General features: G+C 39.8%; 1 protein-coding gene across 1 annotated transcript in view; it reads left to right on the top strand.

Annotated features, from left to right (window-relative positions):
- The first annotated feature begins 7,039 nt into the window (after positions 1-7,039).
- Positions 7,040-24,296, top strand: part of FILIP1 (filamin A interacting protein 1) — a 158,871-nt gene continuing 141,614 nt past the window's right edge. Inside the window, 1 exon segment of the mRNA XM_043510526.1 lies at positions 7,040-7,441. The gene's annotated coding sequence lies outside the window, so the exon portion shown is untranslated.

The raw sequence follows: 24,296 nt of genomic DNA, 5'->3' as shown, positions 1-24,296 counted from the left end.
ATTGGGATACAGCCTTCAGTGTATTTCTGTCCTTCCCAGTCCCTCTTCAGGGACCACACCCATGAGGAGATTCTCCTGTAAGAGGTCCAGTCTCTCCTCTGGTTGGGAGCCATGGAGGAGGTTCCTCCTTTACATAGAAGGATAGGGTTTTATTCACACCACTTCCTAATTCCAAAGGCAAAAAGAGGTCTCAGACCCAGATGAGACCTGTGAAAGCTAAACAAATATATATGGCCACTCCAGCATCCATTATCCCCTTCTGGGTCCAGCTTATAGCTGTCCTTGACTTGAGGGACACACATTTCCATGTGGCAATATATCAAATCCATAGGAGATTCCTCAGTGGGATTGGTTGACCCTAACTCTGTCCGTTTACAGTCCTTTGTTTTTGGCCTATTCATGACTCTGAAAGTATTTACAAAATGCATGGCAATGGTGGTTGTGTTCCTAAAGAAAACAGGAGTTCAAGTGTTTCCATACCTGTATAACTTGCTGGTGAGAGGTTGGTCCAAGAGCCAGGTAGAATTCAGCATGACCAAGATCCAGTCCATCCTCGGGTGATGAGGCTTCTGATCAATGAGGAAAAGTCAGTCTTCTCTGTTCAAAGAAAAGAGTTGACAGGGGCAGTCCTGGATTCTATGATATTGGAGTCTATCCAGTAAAAATGAACTGAAGGTTGTCAGGGTGGCTTTGTCCTTTATACTATGGCACAGCAGCACGAAGCAGTGGGGGGTGCACACATTGCCCCAGTGGGTACCACTAAGGGAAAAGTCTCCAACATTCACACATTTGATGCATGCACACCTGAAGTGGAATGGACATGTGCAGCACATCTTGAAGAGGAACAGTTACAGAGCAGGTAGTAACTTTTTTAATTAGGGAGTCCTGTAGAAAGGTCTGTTTCCCACTCAGATGAGCTTTACTGTTATGTTGAGAGTTCCATTGTGCCAGAGGAACTTAAAAGCTATGAATCTATATAATTTATATTTTTGACCAACTTACATGCCTTTGTATGTGTTCCTGGCCATCTTTGGTTTATTTAATTTTATCTGGAGAGGTCCTTCTAAATGCTATATTTTTGTTGGCTAAATGCTAAAATATCTAAGGTAAAATACTAGTTTGAATAACTGAAATGACAGAGCCTTACAACATATCTTTCACTTAAGTAACACAACAATCCAAAATAGCTTTGGCTCAGGATAGTCTGTGAAAGAAGGAAATGGAAGATTGACTATTTAAAACTCATTGCTTAAAGTATCCAAAAAAAGGTACCACAAGGACCATAAAATTGCACTCAATGTTCCTGTTATCAGAAGTTTGGATTTATTACTTAGGAGCATCAGGAAGTTTATTTTTGATAAGGCACCTGAGTGACTGAATCCCTGCATGTAGTTCACATATATACTATTGGTAACTTAGATTAAAAGGCACATATTTTATCAGACTAAGGAGAGCAAATGTACAGAAAAACAAAAATACGAACACTGTTAGTAGAATTGATGATGTGTATTTTTTCACTTTGTTTCCTACACAATAATTCACATAATTTAGGAAAAATCTTTGCATTGTGAAGTCTTACACAATTGTATTGACTTCCATGAATTTGGCAGGATAATAGATTAGGCAACTAAATTATTTCTGTGAGCTAAAAGGTAAAGATGTGTTTCATTTTTTGATACTGGGAAAGCATGTTTCTGGGTGGGCTGGGAATATGGCAGATCCAGTACCTAGAAAGCAATATCAGCATTTATGAGGTAATAACAGTACCCCCCAAAATTAAAAAAGATATCTACCCTCTCAAAATACGGAATTGACAGGCAAGAGCCAAGACAACACTAATCCAAACATGACCAAAGCCCAACTTCTTCTAGCTTCTTATAAGCCAGGAATATAAAGAAGCCAAGAGAGAGCCAAAGGCAGTAGCAGAACCTAAAATAACAACATGCTTTTTATTCCATGAGTCCTGTTGCTCACAGTCATAAAAATTGAGGACCACAAAGTACTAGATCTCAATTTTAGTTTGACTAACTTGCAGAAGGAACAAAATGTTGCACTCTTCTCACCCTTCTGTAAATCACAGCACTAAAGTAAATGTTTACTAATACCATAGTGTCATTAATGGGATTCCCACAAGACACACAGGGAAATAAAGCTATACATATGCAAAAGAGCCAAATATTTAAACAGCAATAAGAAATAAAGGTTACATGCTAGGAACCCTCATTGCTGCAGGAAATAAGATCTGCTCAGATACCAAAGTGATGGGCAGATAAGGTGATAATAAAATCTCTATTCTATATTCTGCCTTCTAAAAGAACATTACATAGATTCATAAATATTTTTAAGGCCATAAGAGACCATTTTTACTATCTAGCTTGACCTCCTGCTTAAAACAAGCCTTAGGAATTCACCTAGTAATTTCTGCATCAAGCCCATAACTTGTTTGAGCTATAGCAGTGTTTTTCAGTCTTTTCAGGTTGATAACCCCTTATTTGAAATAAAAAAAAAATTCATGATCCCTTTACATTTACTGTTAAAGTAAAAGTTAAACAATTTATCAATGCTAATACTGATACACATACACACTCACATTATATCTGTGTATCAAGTGGATGACAGATAATACTTAACCATGAAGGAGCCGAGTGAGTGGGAAGTGAGGGAGTGCAATTTTTTTGCTTTAATTATGAAATTATCAACACTTTACAGCCACCCCATTTGCCTTTCATGGGCCGCATTAGGAGTCAAAACCCACCAGTTAAGAAGCACTGAGCTGGAGCTTATGTTTCAGAAAGACATTCAGTCTTGACTTAAAGACTTCAAGTGATGAGATTCCACTATGTTCCTAAGTAAGTTGTTCCAATAGTTAATTACTTTCACTACTAAAAATGTGTATCTTATTTCTAGTCTGAATTTGTCTAGTTTCCAAATATTGCATTAATTATGGCTGTCTGATTGATTAAAGAGCCCTATACTATCAGAAATATCTTCCTGTAGGTATTTGTAGACGGTGACCAACTTCTTATAAAGCTCAATCTCCGAGAAAGTTAAGGCTTTTACTATAAGGAATGTTTTCTAGAGCTCAAGTTATTCTTGTAGCTCTTGTTGAACACTTTCCAATGTTTCAGCATCGTTTTTGAAGCATGGATACCAGAACTGGACACATCATTTTGCCTTCAGCTTGTGCTTTTGTAACCCTATTGCCATTTCTTTATGGGTTTGACCCTTTGTGGCAAAGTATAGCATTGTATTGATGATATGTAATAACTAGGATAGTGAAAGATAAGGTGAGGCCATTAATGCTTTTTGCCACTAACCAGTGCGGTTACCTGCAGTCATTTCAGGCTTTCATTGCTAGTGATATTTTTAGGTTACTGAGAAGGACTACAAACCTCCGTTCCACAGATAATCATTATAGGTAATATCAAATGTCCCAAGATCTTGGCAGAAATTGCAAAAGACCGTGACGTGCAAAATTTGTGCAAGTCATCCCTCTATATCAAGGTATTCCATATGCACTGTCAGTGCTAAATCCAGAGCATTAAGTGGTTTGACTTTGTGCAAATGTACAATCTCAGAAAGATCTGGCCTTCCTTCAATTGCTCATTTTATTCAAAAGTGGCGTTGCATGCTCTTCGGCCACATCACCAGGATGGACAAAAAGATGCCAGCACACCATGATCTCAAACTCTCCCTCGACATACGAAGGGGTACATACCCTGACCCTACCTGGCACTACTTGTATGGCCACCCCAGAGATTTGTGGCATCTCAAGATTGAGCCAGATGTGGGAACTTCACTACACAAGGCCTGGTGAGAAACTATCAACTGTGGTCCCCTCTGGCTGGCACAATGGTCCTTAGTAGACTCTGCATGTTTGATGATGATCATCCCTATATGTCTGCAGCTAACATTACATTCAAAGATGGTGATTGATTATGATGATTTTCTTGATTTCTGTAGGGCCACATTTTGCCACCCTTTCTTCACACTGAGTAGTACACAACTTCACAAATAGTCCCATCAAAATCAATCAAGATACTCTCAAAGCAAAGTACTACTTGACATGAGTATGAATGGTAGAATCTGGCCCATAGTTACCTTAATGGGTGCTGCTAAGTAGGAGGCAGAGAGCTAATAGTGGACTCCCAACAAATTAGATTTGAATAAAAGGCATGGTCAGTGGGTGGAGAAGATAATGGTGCAGCAGGTTTTGTTGATGCAGCATGGGCCTCTGCCTCTAGTGTTGCTATTGCAATAATTGCCATGTCTTTAACTGCCATTGCAAGCTTTGTAGCAGCAGTGCTTATCCCTTTCTGTTTCCTGTTTTCCCAAGAAGAAAGCTCTCTTAGAAAGTGGCGGTGCTGCTAGTTTAGGAGATATTATTACCTCCAGTTGGTGTGGGGCTAGTAGATCAGCCAGGAGGTCACTTTCACTATTACCTTTGGTAGCTTGTTTTGCTGTTGTTCTCTCTATCCATTTTCCCCATAAAATAAGTAATTGGAAATAAACACAAAACAGCTTCCATATGGTCAAACTTTTCATGTGGTTGTGGGTCTGATAACTCCACAAATGCAAACAAATACTTCCTTTATACCCCAGTGTACTTAGGTAGGAGGTGCTCAGCTTTTCTTTTTTTCATATTATGAACCTATACCATAATCATTCATTTGCAACCCATCTTCATGTTTGTTTCAGACTCCTTTGTTTAAATTTCCATGAGTGAAATGAGGCACAAATTCCTGTAGGGCTTCATAGTAAGCCCTACAGGAATCACACACTACTTTATGGTGCATTTCTGGCAGCTGAGGTTGCAGTTGCACAAGGCTGAGTAGATTTACTTCATCAGAAGATTGTCATCACAGGTTGCAAAAGCACTGGCCTGGGTGATTGTATTTAGTCTCCCATATTGTAGCACCTTCTAAAGTGGATGGGGTGAGTGAAAGTTGAATTTTCTTAAGAATTCAGTGTTCGTGTATTTTCTTGAACTTTATTGTAGTTAATGCAATATTGGCAGTAGTGTATCCATTAACAGGGAAGTTAAAGCCAAAATCTTTTAAAAAGTGGCTGTTAATTTTAGGTAACTCAATTTTAACTCTGAGGCACTCAAAATTTGAGGCTTCTTTTAAAATGTTGCTGTATTGACTTGTCAAAGTTCAAAGAGTGACTACATGACACTGGGCTTTGAATAGAACTCAATTTCCTGACTTCTGTGTCTTCTAATACTTAGATTAATTCCACCAGTGATTCCAGTGATCTCTGTGTTTATAAAAATTCTTGGCTATATTCTAGTATTCTTATTCCTCTACCCAAACCAAATATTTAAATATGCAATGAGAAAGTATTAGCTCTACTAGGTCACCAAAATAGAGTCTACTTGACACATTAAGCATAGAGAGTATTTATAATCCATCAATACGAGGTCTAAGCACCAAGAACACAAGCTAAGGGTAATAATCATAGAATCACAGATGCAGGACTGGAAGGGACCTACATAGTTCTGCTTTGGTGCAGGGGAGTGGATTAGATGACACAAGCATTATCTAGACCATCCCTGACAAGTATTTGTTGAACCTGTTCTTAAAAACCTCCAATGATGGACATTCCAAAACCTTCCTAGGTAATTTGTTCCAGTGTTTAACTATCTGTAGAGTTAAGTTTTTCCTAATGTTTAACCTCAATCTTCCTTGCTACAATTTAAGCCCCTTATTTTTTGCCCTGTCCTCAGGGGTTAAGAAGAACTCCTTTTTATAATAATCTTTTACATACTTGATGACTGTTATCATGTCACCCCTCAGTCTTGTCTACTTGTCCATCTGACTCCTTAGATCATGAGCTGGAACTATTCCTTTCTTTTGCCTAACTTTTCTGGAAAGTGATTAGCACATAAGAGGTACTGCCATAAACAAATTAATGATAAATTAATCAGTATTTTTCCCAGGGTGTCTTTCTCCTTTATTCTCCACTCTATTCTTTGTTCCTTCTCTCTCCCTTCTCAGACCACAAGGAAAGATGCCAGGGAAGGTTACTGGGGAAAGACTTTTGGGAAGAGATGAATGTGTTCTAAAAACAGGCTGGGCTCACACTGAACTCCTGTGGTTAAGAGTTTTACTGCCAGGGGCCATTTGCAAAGAATGTCACTCCAGCACTGGAGAACTATGCATTGCTCTGGACTCCGTCAACTGCAGCTTCCCTTCCCTGGATAGTGTAGTTTGTAGATAAAGAGGCAGTCTCTAAAGTTGTCAGGCTTCAAATTGTTAAGAGACTTTAAGAACTAGGACAATGATTTAGATCCAGAAGCAAATGTGGAGACAGTGTAGTGGGCAGAGTACTAGTGTGATGTGTTCCTGATTCTTTCTTGCCTGTTGTGTGTTGCACAAATTGGAGTTTTTCTGTCTTTCACCTTCATTCCTAGTGAGAGCTGACATACTCAAATGTGGAGGTTATGAAGGGATGGATCACAACAGCAATGTCCAAGTGGAAGAAGACAGTTGATACTGTCTTATTCATAATAAAAGTTACTCTGAACACTTTCTAGCTAAGCCTTTCATTATATCTCCATGCCAGCTTGATACATTTGAACTGTGCAAACAGAAAATGGTTTACTCATTTACTCAGAATAAACATATTTTTAAATGTTTTCCCAATGTGTGATTTATTTATTTTTTGCAAGGGCTGGGAATACCTTTCAAATTACAAACATCCTAGGTTTTATTAAACTCCTTACTGTGTAAATTGAGTTGATGTTAATACGAGTATCAACACAAGTATCTTTCTAACATTCGAAAATATATTCCCAAATACAGAACGTCTATGTATTGCTTAAAATAGTAATTACTCCAGTGAAGTCACTGGAAGATTTGATTTTGACAGTTTCTCTACAACTTTTCATTAATGTAGTTGTCAGGAGATGCAGTTCTACATCCACTGGTAACTCAGCAGCTGAGGAACTCAGTAAAGCCTGCTTCAAACTTCTCAGCTGTTGACAGGCTTGACTTGCTGAGAACACTGGTTAAATATAGAACAAGCGAGCTGAGCTCAACAAAGTCATTGCTGTAACAGTGTGTGAAGAGAGCAGAAGAGGGGAAATACAATCTCAGAACTAAACTGCCAAAGCCTAACACCACCTAGCAACAGTTGAAAAACTTTTTAAACAAAAGTCTGGGTGTGAGACAGACAGAGCATACCTCCTATTTCTCCTGACTAGGATTTCTGTGAGGAGAAACTACATTCCTCTTCTGCTCTCTACCCTATTTTCTGCATTACTTCAGCTGCTGGTAGACCTAGAAGAGTGGAAAAAGCTTATCTCTGTGGATGCTTCTGCACTGGATACTTTTCTAGGTCTTAAATCTGCCTGGGTAGTGTGGAGCAAGTTGCTGTGATCTACCAAGAACAAACTGACATTGTAGAATACATTCCCAGGTTCCTACTGCTGTCAGGTAAGAATGAACTAACTACTCCAATACATTATCTTTGTAAGATGTGATTTATATTTTCTCCTGTGAAAGTTGCTTGTCTTTTTTCCTTCTGTGATTAGTCTTCTACTAATTTGAAAAATTCAGTAAAGAAAAGCTAAAATAAGAAGTTGAGCATGTCTTTTTTTTTCTGTTTTAGCAGAGAATCAAACTGTTGTTCAGACCATTTTCTGAAACTTGATTGAAACAAGACTAGTGACGCTAGCTAGTAATCACATGAAAAAGGAATATGGATTGAGACTCTCAAAATTTGTTTTTGTAAACTCATTCTGTTAGAAGACACACCAAGATTTAATAATAAAGTGGTTATTGTCCCTTAGCAGCCAGAGATTTAACTGCTATAAAAACTAACAACAGCCTGTGTAGTAAGCCAGAGGAAATAGCCATACAGTGGCTGAATTATGTATGTTCTTGTGAGCTATTGCTTTCTACTCTTCTGTTTTTTTCCATAACTCTAAGGACACTAGTATCACCTGGTACATTTTGTTCTACTCTTGTGACAACAGTTCTAAGTGCTTCTGCTTCTACTTCGATATGTATAATATCAGATTGCTGCTTGGATAGTTGCAGATCAGAGCCTTCTTAAAAAGCCCTTATGATTTTAGTACCCGAGTGTTCTTAAACTGTGTAATTTTTTGCATTCCACTAACTGTTTGTTTGTTTCTTAAAAAAAAAAAAAAAAAAAAAAAAAAGACAGTCAGTACTTAAACCTTTTCCCCTAACAGCTCAAGAGAATCTATTCAAAACATGTATTCTTCAGCTTCATGAACTGCGAAGTAATTTAAGCAGGAATTGTTTATAGTGATTAGTCTATGTCAGAACTGACAAAAGCAGCTCGGTCAAATGAAGGAATAATAAAAACTAACCCATATTTTCTTCTAAAGCAGCTTTCTTTATACAATTTTATCATTTATGGATAAGGAATATGTGCTCACTACAAAAGCTATTCCACGTACCATACCTATTAAGGGCTGAAGGCAAAGATTACTAGGGGAATAATAAAAATCCCATTAGCACTGATAAGAGATTGTAGTCTGGGATTCTTTCAATAGATATGAGTTGACTGTGTCCTCTACCTTGTTTGACACTCAGGGTATAGACTCTTGCAGGAAGTGTAGAGTTTCTTACTTTATCAAAATGGATTTTAGATGCATCCCGGCATACTAGATACATTACATCAGTACCATAGTTCAGCTGTGAAATGTTTACAAATTGGATAAAACTAACAATACACTAAATCAATTCTGATTTGGCAGTGCCAAGGGATATAACTGCCAGTGAAACAGTGGAAAAGATGAAGTGCTGAGGCCAGGAAAGAATTCTGAAAAGACACCATGTTTTACATTTTTACCAGATTGTTTCCTAAAAAGGGGCACATTGCTTGCTTCGAAATAAACTCTTTTGCATGTAGTGGTAATTAGTGAGCCATAAGTTAATAATAACAATTATTTCAACTCTATTGTGACCTCTTTCAGGCTCACAGTGGAAACTCAGAGTTTGTGAGAGCATAGATATTTCTTGAGCAAGTTTTTTTTTCTAGAGAAAACTATAGGGTAGAAAATATTAATTGTTTAAAGTTTGTTTTCTAATATTCATTGATATTAGAGTAGAATAAATCTGGTCATTTTCTTCCTGAATACAGTGGTAGATAATTCACTAAAAGTGCTGAGAAGAAATAGCAGATTCTCCTCTCATTTTATGGATAACTACTGTCTCGGGGCAAAAATAATGTAATGTCATTTTATATTGTAATTTTAATTTTCCTCCATAAACCTTTTTTGGGGGGGGGGAAGAGGAGGGTTAGTCTTATTAGCCCCAAAACTTGATCAAATGAAGTGACTTTCAAATAGTTTGCTGAAAACCTCCATCCAAAATAAAATCACGATTATACATTCTTCTGCCTTCTTTTTCCATTTTAAAATGGGCACGCAGGCTAAAATTACTCTTCTCAACAGGTGTCCAGAAAGAGGCTCTGAGATTTTTCCAATCAACTCTGTGAAATAGGCAATATAGCCATTCAACAGCTGGTTTCATTGTGATTGTTTGTAGCTTTGACTATTCTTCAGAATGGAAACCAACTTAAATTTTATATTGAGCAGAAAAAGTTCTTCAGGTGTTGCCTGTATTTTTCTCCATATAGATTATCTAGGAAGATAAACTGGAATAAGCACAGACAGTCATTTTCTCAGTCATATCTATTTGTCCTTCATATTACAGCATTCTTATTTGAGCCTCTGGAACCTGTGGCCACTGGGAAACTAATCATGTCATAATGATGCTAAAGACTGTCAAGCCCTTTCCTTCAATATCTACTGCTACCACTCTGGTTCATGGCTCAATTCTCTCATCTTGACTGTAGCAACTTCCTCCTTTATGGCCTCCCTTTTTCAGTCTACTCAAAGCTAAAATCATCATCTTATCCTGCTATTCCGACCATGTCACTTTACACATCAGGCTCAAAGACTGTGAATTCTCCTTCAAAGCTCAATGTAGTTCTGCCCTTGCCTCCATCAGTTATCATTTCCTCTACCTTCCCCATCTTACATTCTGTGGGTCGTTAATCTCAGCTCTGGTATTATCTGTTCCTCTCTTATGTCAGTGGCTATATTAAAACACTAATGTAATCTAGCAAACTATGGTTTATCTATAGTACTCATCACTGCAAAAGCTAGGGCCCTCATCCGGCAGAGACTTACACACATACTTAACTTTACACTTGTGGATAGTTCCACTGAACTCAATGGAAATACTCTCATACTTAAATTAAGCATATGCCTAAGCGCTTTACTGAATCAGAGGCCAAATCCATATGACTAATGCCCAGGGGAATGTTGCCATTAACTTCAATGAGAGTAGAATCAGGCCTCTAGGGTCTAAGTGCTTAGTTATTAACAAACAAGTATCCACTCCCCCACAGGAACATCAAACAAAAATAGAGCAGCTGAATTCTTTGTAAATAATCTTTTCCCATGAGCTATTTTACTTTTCCCCTAGTTTCCTGTTTCTCCCCTTCCTTTCTCATAGTCTATTGTTGTTTCTCATCATATTAGTTTAGAACAGGGGTGGGCAAACGTTTTGCCCTGAGGGCCACATTGGGGAATAGAAATTGTATGGCAGGCCATGAATGCTCACAACATTGGAATTGGGGTATGGGAGGGGGTGTGGGCTCTGGGGTGGGGCTGGGGATGGGAGGTGTGGGGTGCAGTAGGGTGCTCCAGGCTTGGATCAAGTGGTCTGGAGAGCGGGAGGGGGATCAGGGCTGAGGCAGGGGGTTGGGGCATGGGGAAAGGCTCAGGGGTGCAGGCTCCAAGCAGCGCTTACCTCAAGTGGCTCCTGGGAGCAGTAGCATGTCCCTTCTCTGGCTCCTACACGGAGGTGCAGCCAGGCGGCTCTGCACGCTGACCCATCCACATGCACCATCCCTGCAGCTGCCATTAGAGTGCTGGAGGGGGCCATTGGAGCACAAAGGAGCAGGAGTGGGGCCATGGCGCCGGAGCAGGGCCCAGCTTGTGGTGCAGCTCGCGGGCCAGCTTAAAATGGCTCGCAGGCCGGATCCGGCCTGTGGGCTGTAGTTTACCCACCCCTGGTTTAGAATGTCAACTCTATTTGGAGCAGGACTGTGTCCTCTTACATGTCTGTAAAATACCATGCACCGTAAGGTAGCTGTATAAAATCCAATATGAAATGACACGGAGGAAATTTAGTATCTGAAAACCCTGAACAAGAATTAATTATAATTAAACAGAAAATGCCTTGTGACAATGATTTTATAAGATTCTCATTAAAGTAAAAAAGACCATTTAGCACTTCTTTATATGAATCACAAACTCACTTTTCAGTTCTATAGTTCTATCCTAATGTGTTAACAAGGATCTGACGTGGGGATACTTCCATTCATCTATTTTCCATTGACTATTAAAAATATTTGTCCACTTGTATATTTGACAAACTTCAGAATCCACTCATCACATAAAACTGGCAGAAGAATTGTATACAATGATATTAAGAATCCTGTTTGGAATGTGCAGTGCTGCTGAGTTCTAGGGATACACAGCTGGAGTGGAAGCCAGCTTTCTAGAAAAGAATTAGGGTTTCTCAAGCTCTCTCTTGTCACTCAGCAACTACTGTTCTTATAGAATTAGTGATACTGATATATAAATTATTTATAATCCAGACCACGGCCTATTGTTTGTGGCGGTCGTGGGGGAAGGGTGGCAGGGTACTTATATTTTCTTGTACAAGGGCTTGATGCTGCTCCCAAGAAAGACAATGGGAGTTTTGCTATTAATTTCAATGGGAGCAGGATTGAGTCTAATAACTGTAACTGAAGACTTAAGTGTGCATAATGTATTTGGGAATAGTGTTCCTCTGGGGAAGCATAAATTATTAGATCTATCATTTTCATTTCCCCACAAATATTGTTGTACTTTTGTCTGATTTGTATTCATTACCAGGTCAGGAAAAAAAATCAGTGCATACATAAAACCGTACTAAATGGGAACGAAGGGATTTTTTCCATTTAAGATATTTTATCTGTCATTTGCCTTGATGCTTTTGTTGGCGTACCTCTCCAAATCTTATCCAGAAGAAGTAAAAGCCACAAGTACTAGATTCAAAGATGGCTTTGTAAGATCATATAGATTGTAGTAGCCACCATAATGGGCTAGGCACTTTTCAGAGGTCCTGCCATGAAGAACACATAGCTTAAAAGCATAACTATACAATATTTCTGCAATTTATGAATTTTCTTCATTCCAAGAGACACATTAACTGACCCCATAGTTATTAAAACAATCAAAGAATGGTTTAAAAATGATGTGTGGAGATCAGTGTTGTGTAGCAATAAAACACTATTGCTTATTTATTTTCCCAATGAACAGGAAATTGCTAACTCTAATACTACCAAATTGAGAGGAAAAGAGAGAAAATAGAATGTTTTAATGGAAACTTTGTTGATTCTGCAGATGTGCCATTAGCAGTAAAAGTTAATCAGAAGTGTTTGTCTTTTTCCCTTTAAAAATGCTATCTGGCATCACAGAATGCTGAGGGAGTGGGAGAAAAACATACAAACTACAGGGAAATAAACTGGAGCTTGTATTTTTCCCTTAAATGGCCACCTCTTGCAGTTTAGCTGACATGAGCAAGACGGAATTAGAGGGAGGGGGATGAATTGAAGAGATTTCTGTATAGTAACTGAAGAGTTTCATTTTGTTTCATAAAACTTTAAAAATAATATATGAAGTGACCTATCCCATCTGGATATTAACCAATGGGATCTGAGGAGAGAAAACCCCACAATGAAGTTGCAATAAGCTCTAGTTTGATTTAAACCCCAGCAGTACTTTAGTTCAGTAAGAGCTGCTTTTGTTGCACTTCCTTTTTGGGGAAATGATGTCAATCTGTATAATGTTGTGTGATTTATGCTGTTCTACTGAAAGAGTGAAAGTAATATTTTAGAACCTAAAGTCTCTTATCTAAAGGGCATCTTTCTTCCCTAAAGTCTATAAGATTTAGGGATGAGGTGGGTGGTTTTTGTTTTGTTTGTGGATTATTATTATTTTTTGCTCCAATGTTTCAACTATTTAACTGAGAGATACATGAGAATATAAATATATATACACAAGCACATATCATTGCTTTATAAAACTAATAGATTAAACAACTGAAAAATTAGATTCTACTGGTGTAACAATTACAACAGTTGTAAGTAGAGAATTTTATTAACTTGTTTTAAGAGTGTCATTGAAAGTAAAAAGATACTGCCGCATTACTACAAGAATTTTCATTACTTTATCAAATGGATTAAATTTTTTTTTGGAAAATGTAAACTAAATTAATGTGGTTGAAAGTAGCAGATCCTGAAATCAGCACAACTGAATTACTGCTAACTTGCCTTGTTTATCCAAGAGGCCTTTGAAAAGAAGGTCTTCCACCAGACCCTTACGTGTGAGTCATAGTTCTAATGCGCTCATGTCTAAAGTAAGTTATTTTAGTACCCATTCTTGTAGCTAAATGATAAACAGCTTGACAACAACAGGAAAGAGAATGGTGAGTTCATGATGCCATTTCAGTGAAGCAACCTGAATGTTTAATGAAATGATGCAATTTCCATTAGCTTTGTAGTTACTGTACTGACAAACAAACACTAAAAGAAAATAAAACCATGTGATTTGCTCTCCTGTTCAGAGTTTGTGAACATTCCAGACAGAACTCTTAAGCTCCCTGAATACCTAGCTATGTGACTCAAGTGCTATTATTATCTTTCTGCTGTATAATGTAGATTGTTCATGAGACTAACTGTGCCATTAAAAGATGTAGTCCTGGGCACAAATGAAAAAGTGGCAAAACATTTGTGGTTAGCCTTAAATGGTTCAGTGCTATGTTGCCCAGAGCACAATAGCTTCTAGGCAGAGATCTGTCATTTAAAGTTCATTTAAACTCTGTTTGTCTAAGTCTCAGTTATCAAAAAATCTCATTTATCTAAACAATCAACACATCAAATGCTGAAGAAACCCCTACTTGTCAAAAACAGTAACTATGATCATACCACCTCTGAGATCACAACTCAGTTCAAAGATAACAGTGCTTATTCCCATAGCACTTCTCTTCTCCTCTAATTTCTCCGCCATAGGAGCAAGTTCCCCCATACCAAAAGCAGGGTAGAGCAGTGTTTAGTTTAAATGGGTGAGGAGTTCAGTTGCCATCTCTAGAAAAACCCTTTGAAACAAAAGAAAATACCCTTTATTTTAATTGTTAGCCCCCAGAGTGAGAAATGCCAGGCAGAGAGTTCCCTGAGCAGTGTTGATTGTAGGGAGGCAGAATATGGAGAGATCCTCTGTATGCAAAGCCACACAGCAACAAGGTTTCCTAGGTCTGGAGATGATAGGGGGTTTTCAAGTTCCCCTTTCAGAACCACAAGACTGAGGCATTGGGATCCAGTGCCAGATTCAGCAGCAGCTATCACAAGTTAGGACAAGTCCAGCTAGTATCACTGTCAGGTGATAGACACATGAGACACAATCTTACCCCAAATCCCATTTCTCTAAACTCCTCTCATGTGTCCCATCATCTCTGGATCAAGAAAGCTTGAACATAAGAAATACTACTCCTTAGTAGTAGTAAGTAGATTGGAATCAATCCTCTTCACCGTACCATCGAGACAAAGTGAACCAGAGAGAAGGTCCAGGGTTTCTTTCTGGCAACAGGTTTCAGAGTAGCCGCCGTGTTAGTCTGTATTCGCAAAAAGAAAAGCAGTACTTGTGGCACCTTAGAGACTAACAAATTTATTAGAGCATAAGCTTTCGTGAGCTACAGCTAAGTGAGCTGTAGCTCACGAAAGCTTATGCTCTAATAAATTTGTTAGTCTCTAAGGTGCCACAAGTACTGCTTTTCTTTCTGGCAACAGTTTCAGGATTTCAGTAGTAACAGTGAAACAATTTGGTTCCTTTTTGTTAAGTATTAACAGAAACAACATCAGGGCAAAAAAGCAACAGCAGTTGAAAGCTGTGTTTTTTCCTTTTCACTTAAAAAGTGTTCTTAGTGGAAGATTGCTCATGGTAAGGGAGTTTGTCCATTCCTCCTCCTTTTCCTCCGGCAGTGCAGCACAGTTAGAATTAGTGCCATCTATCAGAAAGCAAGAAGGTAAAGAAAATCAAAAGCCTGAAAATATATGGAAGCAGAGTTCACCTTTCATCCTTCCAGGTAGTCCAAACACCAGAACTATCAGAGAAAGAGAGAGTAAAATGAACGTGTAAATAAGGAAGTGGTGCAGGGATGCTGGATAGAAGAAAGGGAATGCTGAAAAACTCTTTCACGGCTGAGTAAACTTCCCATGTTGAACATCTCCTTCTACTCCTGTCCTGCTGAGGACCCAAATAGCAAGCAGATGTGGCAAACAGTGTTCCCAGAGGTGACACTGATTAACCTGAGTAGTAGTTTTGGCTATTTTCTGCTCAAAGTCTGTACAGATGTGTCTAGGGTTACTTCATAGTGGTTGGTGAAGGGGCAAAGCAAAGACCAAGAAGCAGCCCTGATGATTTCAAAGGGATGAGGCTTGCACTTTCTCCACCCAAGAAATGGAAAGGCTTCTACTGTAATGAGCCTGCAAAGGTGGTTTACCCATCTGCTGACAAGTCATGTTAATACAAGATTTCTATCAGCTACTAACTGCAGTCTTAGAAATGAGGAGTCCCTTTTCTTCTCTCTTTGGACCATGAAAAACAACAACAAACATTGCCTTAGGTTTCTTAAAAGTCTCAGTCCTGTGAAAAAACAAAGAATGGGGAGTCAATAATTAGGGATCTTAATTATCTAATAAGATAAGTCAGGGCTATAACTACTAAAGGACCTGCTTTCACCACCAACAGCTGCATGGGAACTTTTCATACAAGTTCCCCACAGCCTGTGAAGCACAGATGACAGGTTCAAGTGAGGGAATCTCTGTATAAGAGGGCACTGAAAACTTGGAGGTATGAAGATGGTAAAAAAAAAAGCCCGTTAGATCTTGGAAGGCTGAGCTAGCTGAAACAACTCTGACAAGAGTGTTGCAAGCCCTTGTTGTACCTAGCAAAACTCAGAATTATTGAAGGGAAGAACCCGAGGCTGTAATATGTCTGCCCAAACAATTATAGAAAGGTCATCCCAGCCACAGTAGAGCTTCTTTGTTGAGGGATGCAGCTATTTAGCAGGCATATTTGCTACTATGAGGGATAAGAGGTTCAAAGAAGGTGACGCTGAGTAGAGGTGGTGACCTCTAAAAGAGAAGATCAGATTGAAAGAGCTCATATGTACTCCATACAAAGTCCAGTAAGCCTGGGGGACAGGACCCCTAAACTATGTGGGCAACTAGGATAATGACTGCTCTGTCCACTCCGCTCCTGCAAAGGGTCCAGGCCATTAGAAGTAAAAAGTGTGTATACAGGGGAACAGATAACCAAACTCCCCTTTCTCAGTCCCAGGAACAGTCTTGGGTTGAAGGCCCCAAAACAAAAACTGGTGTGCCTGGGATTTGACAAATCGGCACAGAGGAAATTCCTTACCAATGTCGGTGTGAGAAGACACTTTCTAGCACAAGCCCCTTTATCTTGGGTGAAAGGAATGGAAGCCTACATCTGGGGATCTACTCACGTGTGCTGGAAAAATGAGAGAACTAATATATAAGAGCAGACCAGAGGACTGAGGCATGGAGCTGCCCTCAGTATTGCTGATACTTAGACTTACAGCACTTTAATGACAGTAATACAATCAACTGATTTTTCCACAGAAACAGGTTACCTTGAGTGATCCTGTACTCTATGCAGTAGAGATGGAAATACCTCCTAAGACACCCTGGGCAACTCACACAGTCTCTCACTTCTTCAGCCTCTATCTCCAAAACGAAGTCAAGAATACTTCTCTACCTAACAATGAGGCATATATCAGTCATGTCTGCAAAGTTCTCTGAGAACCTACAAGGTGCTGCAAAAGCAAAAAATGTGAATTACTGAGTTTCTCCTTAGCTCAAGCATCACAAAGGAAGCACAGGAAAGATGCATCACAAATAAAACCCACTAGCTGTCCAGAGCTCAATACCTGACCTGGTTATGCCTGAGTTTTACAGATACAGAATCCAAGATATTGGCAAGGCCTAATTGCTGGGTATGAAATGAATATACCAGGAATAACAATTCCACAGGATGCAACTGTGATCTCAATAAATTCCTCAGAGGAAGCAAGCAATACATAAAGATAGCTCCAGTGACAGGCATAAATGCAGAGAGGAGCAGTGTTTAGATATTGCTCAACAATGAGTTCAGAATACTAAAGTGGAGATACTTGAGGCATGATAAAGCATCTGACAAGTGGCTCCCATTAATGAGACAATATCCTGGTGGGTGAAGGCTACATTGCTAAATTCAGATGATCTTTCATAATTGATTCACCCTAGGTTCTGAATGCATAGTCCATCCTTCTTATACAGTTTTCATGCGGTGATATCAGATCTTCGAGATAATAATGGATGAGAAGGATGGTCCTGGGGTTATGATGCTTTCCTGGGAATTGAGGGATGTAGGTTCAGTCCCAGCTCCACTGTAAATTTCCTGTAAGACTTGGACAAGTCACATAGTCTGTCTGTGCCTCATTTCTTCCCTGCCTTGCAGGGTAGAGGATAAATACATTAAAGAGTGTGAGAGGTTCAGATACTGTACCAAAAATAGAGTTGAAACCTCTTCACTCTTGGAAAGCAGATTCTACAGCATAAAGAGGGAAGAGAAGCTGGGGTAAGAATATGCAGCCTCAGAGGAGGGGGACAGTATGAAGTGTGGCTGGACAGCCTATGCTCTGAGGCAGGGAAAACAGTTAGTTAGCCAGCACTGAAAGGGCATCAGAGGGGAAGTGAAGATGTGAGATGTCTCCATGATGTTGCAATAAGGGAAACCCATGCAAATAAAAACTAAGTAATGTCAACACTAAGAAGCTTTAGAAAAACATATCAGCTGGCTCAGCTGCAACAGAGGCGGTGCATAGAAAAGCCTTGGGCAGCTACTGGTGGGTTTACTGCTGTGTCAGCAAATGGTACAGTAGTAAAAATACCTCCTCTACACTCTGACTCCCATTACTCCCATATGAACCAGTGGACATTTTTTCTAAAACTTCCTACTATAGACAAGGGAACACTATGGTAGTCAGACCACTGACAGCACTCCAGAGAGCCTTCTGGTGCAAGATGGAGTGCTGAAGGAAAAGAAAATTGGGGGCAAAATCGGCCAACGGGAGAAGACAGAGTAACCCAGTAGCTGAGAGGAACACAGAAGTTCCTAATTAACCAGAGGGCCCTGGGTTCCACTAGCTAAGTTGGAAAGCCAGAGGAAAAACTGCCAGGGAAGGGGACTAAAGAACCTGCGAGGAAAAAAAGTTCCTGTAAAACAATCTTGTCATCCTGAGTTGTGCACTCAGTTTGGTGAGACAAGAGAAAGGCTTAAATGTCACAGCCCGGCGCCTACAGTTTGCTCACACAGTATTGCCATCTCTCACAAGTACAATGATATTTGGCATTTTTGTTAGAGCCTGGAATCCGATAAAAAACATGAATCCTAAACATTCCAGTACCAGAAGGGACAAAACCCCTCAAATTATTGCTTTAAAGTCATGATTTTCCAGCCAACCTCAAATTTTGGGTCTTGACTTGAAGTTTGAATGCTTGTGGTTGGCAATGCTGCTAGAGAGAAGGGAGAGTGAGTCTGAGCTTAGTGGAAGGTCCAACGTTCACATGTTAATCACAGTCCAAAGAGTGAACAGATTGGGGGTCACACTTAAAGTTGCTGAGACACAGGAGAAGATAGATATCAGTGTGAAGGCTCTGCTGCAAATTAGCAGTTGTTGCTGCTACCAAGGAGAGCCACTTCCAATATAGATCTGCTAGCTGGTTAAGACCAAGGGGCTTAGGAACAAGAAATCTGGGAGATCCTTCTTAGCAGGTTATGGGTCGCATTGGATTTCCGGGCTGGGGGGTGGGCTTTCCTTGTCCTGAGGCTCCCTCCAGAGAAAGACAAAAGGTGGAGGTCCAGGACAAGTAGAAACCCCCAAAAGCAGTCAAGCTAGCACTGTTCAGAGGGCGAACCACTGAGAGCTCCCAATTTTCTTTAAAGCGGCAGTGAAAGCTCCTGTAGCTTTGAGAAGCCATTGGGATGGGTGAGAGAAGGCACATCTAAGGAAGGGTAGGGGGAGAGTAAAGAAATGAGGGTCTCTGGCAGATATTACATTTAGTTGTAAGAAGGAGGAGAGAGGGGAATGGGAATTGGCCCTGCTGGAAACAGAATTGCTAACATTATGGCACAGGATACAATTCACCTTAAAGTGGTGAGTGCTCCAGACTACTCAAAACTGAGCCCATCATGACTAGTTTTCTGAAGGATCAAAACTGCTGTGCATCTGTATGCATACCACAGGGTACCACTGAAATGTAACAAGGTCTAAGTGAGTGTGGCTTCCAGCCGACCAGCCTGTCCTTCTCATGGACACAATGGCAACACCACAATTCTTATGAAGAGAGCCATTTATTTTTTTTTATGTACACAGAAAACATTGTCCTCAAAAGATCATCAGAAGTTCCCCAGACAATAGCTTGTATGGTACATCTATCTACTGGGAAAGGACCTTGAGATTTGGACCTATTGGTCCAGTGAGTCTAATTTAAATGCTGAAGCATAGATCACTAAGCCACTCTGGCTTGATCGTCTTTGTTCTGCTTTCTTGGCAACAACCCTTGGGAAACTGATCAGTGCACAACTGCCACTCTTTAAATCAGGATTGCTCCTTGAATCTGGCAGCTATGTGGTGCTGAAAATTAACTGAGCATGCCCTCCCACAAAGGTTATGTATGCATCACCTTTGTGATGTGTCCGGGCTCCCTTGGCCTCAGTTCAGAAATGTCCAGGTCTCCTGACCCATTGTAGTATCACAAGTCTGACTGTACTTCATTAGCTTGACAATCAGAATTGCATCAGGCTGTTGCATAGGTTTTTCTAAACAGTAAAACAACAAAAAGCCCACAGGCTTTATTACATTTATCTTGGCATTCATGATCAAAAGAAAATGACAGTTTCTTTTATTCTATAAGGCCAGCCAAAAAAGATGGAAAGATATGCTTTTGTAAATATTTTCCCAAAAAGGACAAGTAAATGTTACAATAGCTGAAAATAAACCAATTCTTTTTGCTTTAACTGAGCAATGTAATTTGTATTTTTATTAGCAATTAATTATCCTTTATGTTAATTAAAATGAAGCTGGGATACAGTAGCTGAGAATCATTAGTAAGGCTAGTTGCACAACTGATATGTAGTAATATACCCACATAACTTCTACTTTAAATAGTTCTGCCTTCTGTATTTGTATTTCAAATATTTTATGAACCCATTTTAATAGCAGCAGCGTTATCATCCAGGTCAAACTAGCCTTTAAAATAAACAGCTCATGACTCTTAATGGGGTTCATTAGAAGAAAACACTGACTCGGAAGTCTGTTTTGGATCTAGGATTGCTCCACTCCTCTGCTAGTGGTATGATGCAGCTGCTGTTTCTTTAGTATTTTTGCTGACAGCTACAGCTAACAGATAACATTTCAGTTAATCCCAACACCACCTCTACCTCTTAGCTCTTTTACTTTGACTATAACAACTAGCTTTCTCATGGGTTTACCTGCATACCACTTCTCTCCTTCTGCTCCTAGCAGTGCAATTATTCTTGCTGCCTTTACAGAACACATTCTTAATGGAACACATTTCTGGTGATGCACTGAAATGGAATCTCATCAAAATAATCTCATAGACCAAAGATCTTGAGCAGAAAGAAGGAGAAGGGGACCCAGACTAAAATGAGAGGGGACTGCAGATATTCCATAATTGTAAAAGAAAACAGTAAAGAGGCAGGTTTCAGAGTAGCAGCCATGTTAGTCTATTCATGAAAAGAAAAGGAGGACTTGTAGCATCTTAGAGACTAACAAATTTATTTGAGCATAAGCTTTCGTGAGCTACAGCTCACTTCATCGGATGCATAAAGAGGCACTTTCATGTGCAGTATTAAAGAAGGTAGAAACTTACTATTTATCAGTGTTAGGGCTCATGTTCACTGATGGGGAGATCGATACTGCTGCAATCGATGCAGCGGGAGTCGATTTAGCGGGTCTAGTGAAGACCTGCTAAATCGACAGCAGAATTCTCTCCAGTCGACTCTGATACGGTACTCCAGCTCCTGAGAAGAGTAAGGTAAGTTGACGGGAGAGCATCTTCCGTCGACGCAGTGCCGTGAAGACATCGCGGTAAATTGACTTAAGCTACGTCGACTCCAGCTACATTATTCAGCGTAATTTAGGTCGACTTACCCTGGTAGTGAAGAGAAGCCCTTAATTTGTGCACAAAGAAACCAAATACCAATTTATGTAATTTGACAATGGCAGTAGCCATGTACAGGTAGATATATAATACAATAGTGTCTATGTTTACTATGTATAATCAAAATAATAGTGGAAAGATGTGCTACCCAAGTTAATAAAATAAAAATCCCCCAGTAAGTACAGTCAAGTTTCTCAATTAATAATTCCCCCCTTCATTTAATCATGCCCTAGTGATTTATGCAGAGTGGGCTCTCCACACAGAGATCAGGGGAAGGGGTGGGGAATTAGCTACCTCAGAACCCAGTCTTGTCCTACATCCTGCAAAGGCTGCACCATAGGTCCAAGGATCTGTGAGATGAGAAGAGGAAGAGAGAGGTTGGGATTGGAGAGCAGCAGACATGTCAGGGTAAGGCTGAGCGGAAATGCCTCATACTCTGGATGATCCCATGGAGATTCCATAAGGCAGTTATTACAGCCCCAGGCTATAATTAATAATAATAACCTCCCACATTTTCCATTGCTGGACCCCTGGTGGTGGGCATCATCCTTTAAGGCTAGTCCATAGGGTTGCTGCTGACTGACAAAGTGGTGGCAGTGTGACTCCAGTGGAGCTTGTGTTGCCAGGAAGCAGTTGGAAGGAGTGGGTCCTGAGGCACAGAGCTGGTATGGAGCTACAGGAGGCCCTGTGGAGATGGTCCCAGAATCCATTCAGATGCAAGGAATATGGGACACTTAGTGGCTAGCCCTATGTTTCTTTCCCCATACTGCCTCAGAACAAGGTAAGAAACAAGAAAAATACCCCATGTTTAAAACAAGTTGCTGCCTTCCTTTTATGCCAGAGCAGTACTAAAAATGACCCAAACCCCAGGATTCCTCCCCCTTTTGCAAATCACTTTTAGGGGCCAGATTCTGTAGCCTTTGATGTTCTAAGAAAGTTTTAGAAGCTACAGTATTATATTTTAGGTTAGGTTTATTTTCTTGCAAAACATCTTCTCCTGTGACTTTCTTCTTCCACAAGTCTATTGTGCAGGGCAGAAACAGATGTTATCTACATACCTGCTGCCACAGCAGAATTTAGTAGCATTGTCTAGTTCTAGTTTAAGGGCAGGCTTCTGTAGCATTTCATCCATGTTGTTCTTGAATTTCAAAACAGCTTCTTAGAGAAAAAATCCCCTGCCTTGAATAGCTTATATTAAAAATTCAACTGTGGTTTAAAGGGTCAGAATTCCTAAGGACATAGTAGATTACACTGGCTGAGTGTCAAATAAGCACATCTTTTAAAAAAGCTGTCATAAAACATTAGAGGCAGGAAAACATAAATCACAGATGTTAAATTGTTCCCATATATTTCCAGAGCACTGCCAAAATGAATCTTTTTCAGATAAGGAGAAAAATTAATAAATTTGGCTGCCATTGTTATACAGAATATTTAGACGGTGTCTCAAAGCATCTTTGAAAATGTGCCACCTGTGTCCTCCAGAGATCTCACATACATTCTAAAACATAATAGCCAATAAAAGGGAGGAGAAGACAATGAGAAAGGACACTTTCAGTTGGTTGATTTTCAATGAAAGCATGAGAAAAGAGGAAAATGAATTTAATAAATCAAATGAAGAAAACTTCAGTCTTTACTTGGAGCTATTTTTTTTAAAGTAAGATACCACATGTTTTCTGAGAATCTAGTGTACTGATTTAATAGTACCCTAAAAGTGACATGTGGAGTGTGGGTAAAATGGATTTGATCAGGCATCAACATTCATTCCCATTGTCTGACAATTTAAGTTTAGATCAAGAAAGAGAATTATTCAATCGTAGCATCTACTTCAATTTTTCTTACTAAGACTTGGCTTGTGGTGGAGACCTCTCTTACTGCTTTTGGAGAAGCAGGAATTTACCCAGGAATCACTCCCATGCCATTACTAGTACAAACAGTCACCTTGATTAGAAACAGACAGATTCCGAATCCAAAATGCCCCATTGTGTCTCTCTAGTGTGTGAGCTTTGAGTGCGAAGTCCAGGTCTATGTTGTGTTTGGTGTCTGTTGCTATAATCCCTGGTGCTGGCCCAGATTTCTCTGATGAGTCTCAACTGGCCCCTGGGTCTGGTCCCTAGCTGACCGCTCAGTGGCAGATTCTGGTTGAACTGCTTCCTGCTCTCCCTCTAGCGGTCAAAATAACAAACAGTCCCAGGCTGCTCAGATATGCAGGACATAAAGGGCACCACACATCTGTTCACTCACTCCCTCAGTCACCGACGGGGGCATCTTCTTCCTTTTGAGGTTCTGGCTTAGTCTCATGTACAGTGCAGAGCAGACTCCCCAGGACAACATGCTGTCCCTGCACCACTGTTGTCCCAGCCATTCCTGCTTTTCACCTGCCCTAGACCCAGGAAGTTGTGCAGAACTTCCTGCCATCTCTCTGCCCAACTCCCCATCATCAGTCAGGGCTTCAGGAGCAAGGCTAGCTTTCACAGCAGTGCTGCCGTTATTGTGTGGAATGAGAATTCACACCTCCACAATGGGGCTTCATACCTCCCATTCTTACTCCCACTGAAAAATTATATGGCAGCTTATTTTATGGAAACAGTTGTGGACTTGTAGGAAACGAGGTTTCGTGTATTCAGTGCACATTCATCATGGGGGCATCTGAACCCGCATAAAATCTGCTGTACAATACAGACATATGTTATTATATAATCAGACTCGACATAAGACAGAGGGGGAGTAACTAATTTTCTCCAAGAACATCTCAGAATATCTAAAATGTGTTTAACTTTAATGCCAAATATTTGTAGCAACAAAATTTTGAATATATGGAACTTATCAAAGTCATAGCATTGAAAAGTATTTAGCAGCACATCAGATATCAAAATATATTTGAAAAGAATTTTTCATTTACATCAGTAGGCTGAAATTAAGTACGTTCCTTTAGATGTTATTTTAACATCTTCCCT

This window comes from Dermochelys coriacea, chromosome 3 (assembly GCF_009764565.3).
Source record: "Dermochelys coriacea isolate rDerCor1 chromosome 3, rDerCor1.pri.v4, whole genome shotgun sequence".
Classification (NCBI taxonomy): domain Eukaryota; kingdom Metazoa; phylum Chordata; order Testudines; family Dermochelyidae; genus Dermochelys; species Dermochelys coriacea.
This window is presented reverse-complemented; position numbering and strand designations above follow the sequence as displayed.